The following is a 7363-nucleotide window of genomic DNA, read 5'->3' as shown; positions in this document are numbered from 1 at the left end:
TCCACATTACATAAGGTGCCTTTCCCTGCTGCAGGAGAGAGGAAGATTACCTGTCTGTGGTTTATGTGTTAAATTGTTCCGCCTTCACTCTTAAAAATTAAAATCTCCTACACAGGATCCTACCAATGATTATTGTCTAAGCTCTTTTGAAGAATCAGATTCTCATTTCTACTCCTATTTTTAGTTTTGAGAAGCTGGTTCAGTTCCTTGTTAAAAAGTATTGTAAGCATCATGTAGCACCATTATTAAGAAATGTATTATACAGTATGAATGGAGTGATGGATGAATTTATGTGAATTATTCCATGTTTGAGAAGGAACCATTAGGTACTTGTTCTAAGTAAAATTCTTTAAGGTAAGGAAATTGCAAATGTACAGTTTTTCCACCCCTTCTCAAAACCTTTGGCATCGTCTGGGCAGCTAGTAATGATGATTGCCCTGAAGAGGAGATTACTGTGGCACTTTCTAGGTATTCCAGTCTTTAATTATTTTTAATGTCAGTGCCAAATGAAACATTTACGGAAAAGCTCACAGTTAAGCCAAGTAGGTTGAAAATTTATGCTTACATTGGTGAAATGTCAAACATTATATGGCAGTACTATTTTTTTTTTGGAGACAAGAATTCTCTTTGCCCCAGTTTTTCATGACTCATCTTTTCTTAACTCATCTTTCTTACAGTTTGAAACTTCGTCTTCAGAGAATCAAAAAAGCTTTCTTCATCATTTTTTTCTCCAATTCACAAGAGCTCCACTTTTAAGTGGAAGAAATAATGTTAGTTTTTCCACAGGGATTGATTATAAATTCCTTCTCCATGTTGAATTATACTGGCCTCTAGTGGTTACCTGTCACAATTATGTTTCATATTGCTCTTGCCATAACACACTTATTGTAACACTATACCATATATTTTAATAATTTTTGAGAATCTGTATTGAGCAGCACAATCAGAATTGTCAGAGGTTTGAAGTAGACTTCATCATGAAATTGATTAAACTTTATGTACCCTGTGCATCTATAAAGACAGCCATTTGGAACTACAGCATAAAACTGGGCTGGAATTCCTGTTCTCACACCTGCCTGGGCAGAAATTACGATCCTCCCAGCTGATAAGAAATTTGGAGTGAAGCTAGATGACACGGTGTGAAAGGAAACCTTACAGATCACACTGTGAGGCAGAAGTGTCAGCTTACTGGGGGCACACAAGAAATGGGAGATGCCCTTAACAAGTCTGGAGCAACTTAGAAGACTATCCCAGGGTTTCTGGACTGAAAACTTGGACATGATTTTTTTCAGAATAATCTTAAAAATAAAAAGAAAAGTGAAAAGAGGCACTTCAAGGCATTTATAAAAATGTGTCTGTCAATCAAGGAGATTCCCCTTTGGTACAACATGAAGAGTCATTAAATAGATTCAAGACTACCCTTTGGATCTAGCACATAGGAAAGCACACATTCAAGAAATAAACTCATGCTGAGGGACTGTGTGAGATGGATGAAGTGGGCTTCCACAAACAAAGGGATTTTTGTCCAGATGTTTCAGAGAATGAAGAGCAGTTGCAGATGTAGGGGAGAGAGAAAGAAACTCTAACATATCAGAAAGCAAATGCTTATCGAAACTATGTGGATTCAGGTAGTGTGCGTGCGTGTCTGGCCTTACCAGGTGCTGTTCACTTCCTGAAAAGCTATGTGGATCTTATGTGATTTGAGAGCTTCTTTTTCCTTCCCTACATTTTTTCTTGTTTGTAAAGCCATCCTACACCTACTCCTTTGGGGTGTATTTTATTGTTGACCATTAATGGCTCAGTGACACAGTTTATTAACTTGATAAAACAGAATAGTGTGACTTTTGAGATAAATGTGAGGCCACTACTTGCAGCTGGGTCATTGGAGTTTCATGGAAGTTAAACATCATCTTTTGTCCAAGGCTGCAGACCTACATTTTTACTTATTAACCATCTTTTCAGGTTTGTCTCCCTGTTACTTGTGTTCCTTTAGACAGACTGGGAGGCCGCATGGGGATTCGGACTTACTGAGCCTGTCTTTCATTATGCTGAAAATAAGAATTGCAAGTCACCTTCTAGACGGGCCTTCCTTAGTTTTCGTTTGCAGCTAATAAACCAAATGAAGTCATTTCAGTGCTGAGAAGCTCATTTTCACCTGACAAGCTATCATTTGTCATTTATAATGGACAGAACCCAAGATACTAAAGGTTTTTGGCTTGTTTTCCTTTTCCGGCCTTTACCTTGGGTGTAGATTCAGACAGTTAATGAGCAGTAATTTCTGATTTGTAGGTGCTAGCCATCTCCCAGAAAGAACAAGAGAAAGTGTTTGAAAATATTCATTAAATGGCTTAAACTGAGTGTTCAGATTTTTTCCATTTATTTTATTGTTTAATTCATGTCCATGGATATGTTGTAGAGAGAGGAAACCTAAACTAAAATTAAGCTTCCAGTTCTAGAATCTGTTTCAGCCTCCAAAGAACGGATTTTCTCACATTGAAGCTGAGTTGGTCAAAATAGGATGTTGTTATCAGTCTTGCTAGGAAATTATGGCTCACTCAACTCAGTATATGGAGGAAAGTTTATTTACAAAGAGATTGATAATGAGAGGGGGTGGGTAGCGGGTATGCAAACCATAAGGGAAAGTACAAGAGCCTGGGGCAAGTCTGAAATGAAGACTTTCTCCACCTTTTGTGGAGGGACACAGCCACTCAAGACGACCTTGCTGGGAGGGACCTGGAGGAATAGAAACACCCCAACTTCCCTCTCCTCTTGCCAAGGCTTCCCGGATGCCAGCCGGGGAAAGGAGCCCATTGATGCAGCCCCTGGAGTCAGCCTTCCGGGACCCAGAGGAGCAAGGTGGGAATGCAGATTTACAGCACAGATAGGTCCCAAAGGACATCCTTTGATTGTCTGTTGAGTGTGTGCCTCAGGAGGTAGAGTGTTCCGAATCCTTTTGTAAAGGGCGTCTAACAACTTGAGAACTCCACTGAGGTCTGCAGAAGGTTAACCAGGGGTGGGAGATAATCAGTGATTTAGACACTGAGGTACAAGGAGTTTGGTTAAATTTCATTCCTATCAGGCTGTGGGAGTGCTTTGCCAATGTAGTTTTTAATTTGCTCCAGACATGGTATTCAGACATTTGCTGAACAGCTAAATAAATATATCAAACTTCCACACAACAGATTACAATAAGGTCAGACAGTGATATCAGTAATTTTAAAATATTGTCTACAGCAGAGCTGTTTTTTGGTGACAGTGATATCTGATGCTGCTAGTAGATGTAGAATGAATTCTATAGATTTTCCTCTCCTCCTGATTTTAAATATTACCAGGCAACCGTCCTGCCCAGACATTTCAGAAGAGCCCTAATTCAAATGGGATATTGATTTTTAATAATTTCAGATATTTTAAATGGTACCTTTTTTGGAGTTTTTGTTGGTTTATGTGTTTTGCCTGAATTAATTCACCTGAATTTAAAATTTTGATGCTAAAGAATATTACCTTCAATGACAGTTTTGGAATTTAAGATTCTGGGTGTAAGGTCTGGGGTTGGAGGTCATTTTACTGGGATGAATAAAGGGTGGGACTTCAGGAAATAAATAGGAAGCTTGTTCTTACAAAGAAATATGGCAGTAAACTGATTTTCCCAAATATACTGATGAGATCTGTTATGAAAATAAACATATGTATGTGTTTTAAAAATTATTTTACTTAAAAGAATTTTAGCATAAATTTTAGTGTATAATAAATAGCTTATAATTTATTGAGATCTTAGCTGGAAGCTTATATTTTTACTTTTCCCAGTCACATATTTTTCCATTAGGGGTTTTGATAAGAATCTTTGTCAACCCCTCGTTTTTCCAGAAAACTAAATGATCAGAGAGATTTGAACAGATGTATGGGGGCATCACAGAATCATTATATGCCACCTTCATCTTACATAGACTTGTTATTTACAGAAACAGTGGGTTTTGCGATTAACTAAATTTATGTTCATTTCTCTGTGGTGTGAAGTGTGAATCTGTGTGGTCCTAAGTTTTGGCTCTGTCTGCCTAGCTAATTTTTTTCTTTAATTGATGTCAGTCACATATAAAGGCAAAAAAATCACCCATAGAAACATTTTTTTCCTTTTCTGTAGGAACAGTTACCCTGTGGAGATTATTATGTTACAACAGTAGACAGATAGACATCCTGTTTATAGATTAATAAATGGGTTCTTCACCAAGTTGCCAATTTTATGGGTGTTCTCTGTATTAACTCTCCAACTAATGATGATGGAGTATACATATTCACATTCATCAAGATGACATAAGTCTGAGATGATTGGACAAAATACTGCTCAGAAAGAATGTGCCAATAAATATTCTTAATCTGCACCAATGTAGCTTCCATTACAAATAAAATATAGATATTGCATTATGAGCAATGAGTGTCCTGCCTTGAAAACAATTATCTGTTAAGCTGGGAAGGCAGTTTTGTAACCAAAATATTTCTTAACAATTTTAATAGCTCATTTCTTAAGTGAGCTCTCTCTCTATCTCTGTCTCTCACTGTCTCTGTCTCTCTCTTTCCTTAAGTCTTTTGAGGCTTCCAGTGAAAGCGTAGAACCAAAATCCCCTTGCTCTGTTTTTTCTTTTAGCTTCAAATGGCTCTGTGGCCAAATTACACATATAGTAGTTTTTGCAAGAGCTATTTTAAACACAGGGCACTCAAAAAGAACCTTACATTTGCCATTCTAAATGCTCAAGTGGTTTTTGTAATCCTGGCAATGGTTCTGATTCTCAGTTCAAAAGGATTTGGAAAATGTCTCTGTAAAAAGATAAAAAGCATGTCTGTGTGGTTCCCTTGAATCTCTGTGTTCTTCAGTCCTTTTAATTTCTTGTCTCCTGTACCTGCTTTTAATGCCAACCAGTATTTCCATCTTTAGATTTTACCTTCTCCTGAAAATCCTGTTAATAGTTGACTTTAACCACCACCACCATGTTTACTGACAACTGGGGAAGCATTTGTGTCCCACACTTTGACTGGCCGAGGCATTCACGGTTGCTGTTCTTGATCATAAAAGCCTTCCAGTTTTGCAGATACTTGTAAATATAACCTAAATAGTGCAATGATTGGCATCTTTGGGGAGAAGGACCCTAGATTCCTGTGTCACCTAACCACCCAATATACCAGCTCCTGAACAGTTTTCTTGACAGTTCTCTGGGGATCAAATTTTCCACCCTTTGACTCTTCTGCAAAAAATGACTAAAGTTGGGTATTCTAAGTTAGAACACAGATCCTCTGCTAAAGCTCTCATAAGCTAGAATCCATACTATTTGACCAGATTATTTTTTTTCATGAAGCACTATATAAGCCTGACTAGCTTATTCAGGCTTATATTGAATAAGCTTATTCAGGCTTATTGAATAGCCACTCACACAGAGTTACCATACCTCCCACTGGCCATTCCATGGTCTGATATTTAAAATCTGTATCAACAGTGATGTCTCTAATGGCATAATTCTCCATTAGAATTTTCCTGATCATAAAAATAGAAATAATAGCTTTGGCAAAGGGATAAATTTCAACGCATCAGAAAGGGGAAAAGGGGGGCTTACCAGTCTGCAGAGAGGGGTCTTGTAAGGACATCTGTCCCAGTTCAGGAGGGACTCTGGGTTTTGGACTCACTCTTATAACATCATGACCCCTCCATAGTCCTATCTAAGTAGGGATTGCAAACCACAAGTTCTGGACAACTCTTTTATCAGTAAACAGGGAACATTTTGGGTTGTAAAGAACCAAAACCATTGGTCCACAAAACTATAAAAGATATTTTACCTCTGGTCCATTTTAATTGAGCAGTGAGATTTGAAAACAAGAAATAGTCGGACACCGGAATATAGAACTCAGGACTGTGCCCTTGAAGCTTGGAAATAAAACCAAAATAGAACTGGGGCTCTTGATTAGTCATAGAAGTGGCTGAAAGACAGTCGTAAGGAGTGGAAAGACCATGGACTTTGAAGTAAGACTGACTTGGTCCAAACCCTCACTCCACTGCTTAATATCTATGTGCCCTTGGACAACTTATTTAAGCTCCTTGAGTTTCAGCTTACTTGCCAGGGAAGGTTGTAGTTCATCACTCTTAGCACCTAGGAAAATTAACATGAATAAATGCTAATCCTCCATACCATTTTACTTATTCTAGTGAGGAGAAGATTGCAGGATACACGTATGGTGAAGAATTCAGGAATAAGTAAATAGAACAAGGATGATTTAGACACATTTTCCTTGTTTCACCCTGGGTGGTCTCAGAGGTCAAGGTTAATGGAAACTTGGCTCTCCAACCAAGTATTGCTCATCCATCAGATGTCATTTCCATGCTATCAGTTTTGGGATAACAGATAGATACTCCAAAGTTGGAATAAAATGGTTGGGTGTTTATCTTGATTAACTAAAAATGCTGAAATGTTGTTTGGGATTAAGAGTGATGTTTAAGATATTTCCTTTAAATTCTGAGCTTTTCAGGTTGGATTGTTTACTCACTAGAAGTATTTCTTCCTTGGAAGTAACTAAAAGGGCAGAGTGGGCAGGTGTTTTTCAAGAAATACTGTTGTTCTCATGTCATTTGTAAATCTGGACATCATTTGCTTTAACCCAAGGATCCTAGGGCTTGATTTCATACAAAAGAAAATAATTTCAAACTTCAAGAATAAACTGAAAGTAGAAAAGCAAGCTGTAGAAGCTTACTCAGATTTCAGCAAAAGGCAAATCTGGTCCCAAGTGGACTGATCTGTCGGTTTATTTGTAAGATTACAGCAAATCCCAAGATTGAATGCCTCACCTGAATCACTTCCTCATTGACTGAATCCATTTAGACTCCCCTCTAATTTAGCAGACTGTTTTTATTAAAGCCAGGCATACAAACATCAATTATCCAAGCTGCATCTAATTTCCTTCACCATTTATTTTCCTTCGTTGGCCACCAATGGATTAGAAGACATGATTAGAATTCAGCAGGAAAATAAAAACAACAACAAAAAAGAGAAAAACAGTTCCACAAAAACAGATGCTTAAATAAGAGCAACAACTTTCAGAATTAAAATAACTTGTGATTAAAAGAAAGTCCTTATCTTGCCTAATGTAAACATGCTTGCTTGATTTTCATCAGCAGTGCCTACTGCACTGGGACTAAATTAGCAACCTGAACTGGAAGAAGCAGACAAAACCCAGTAGTTGCACTTACTATGCTTAATGTATACACTACGGTGCGTTTTAAATGCAGTATAGTACTTAACTATTTGCAATAATCGTTGCAAAATGGCAGGCTTATTGCTAAGTCTTTCTATTTGTTCATTTCCAGCCAGTGTCAGGGAGAGAAAAA

At 37.7% G+C, this 7363-nt stretch overlaps 1 protein-coding gene and 1 long non-coding RNA gene across 4 annotated transcripts in view; both read left to right on the top strand.

Annotated features, from left to right (window-relative positions):
* The window catches only part of LOC309637579, a 29556-nt gene extending 25323 nt beyond the window's left edge, over positions 1-4233 (top strand). Inside the window, exon 2 of the long non-coding RNA XR_014250676.1 lies at positions 678-4233. This is a non-coding gene — a long non-coding RNA (uncharacterized lncRNA). The remainder of the gene's footprint in view (positions 1-677) is intronic.
* The window catches only part of SUCLG2 (succinate-CoA ligase GDP-forming subunit beta), a 255788-nt gene that overhangs the window by 216102 nt on the left and 32323 nt on the right, over positions 1-7363 (top strand). The window lies entirely within an intron of this gene.

The sequence above is a fragment of the Balaenoptera physalus genome (assembly GCF_965194825.1).
Source record: "Balaenoptera physalus genome assembly, chromosome: 11".
NCBI lineage: Eukaryota > Metazoa > Chordata > Mammalia > Artiodactyla > Balaenopteridae > Balaenoptera > Balaenoptera physalus.
Note: the sequence above shows the minus strand (reverse complement) of the source record. Positions and strands in the feature narration are given on the sequence as shown.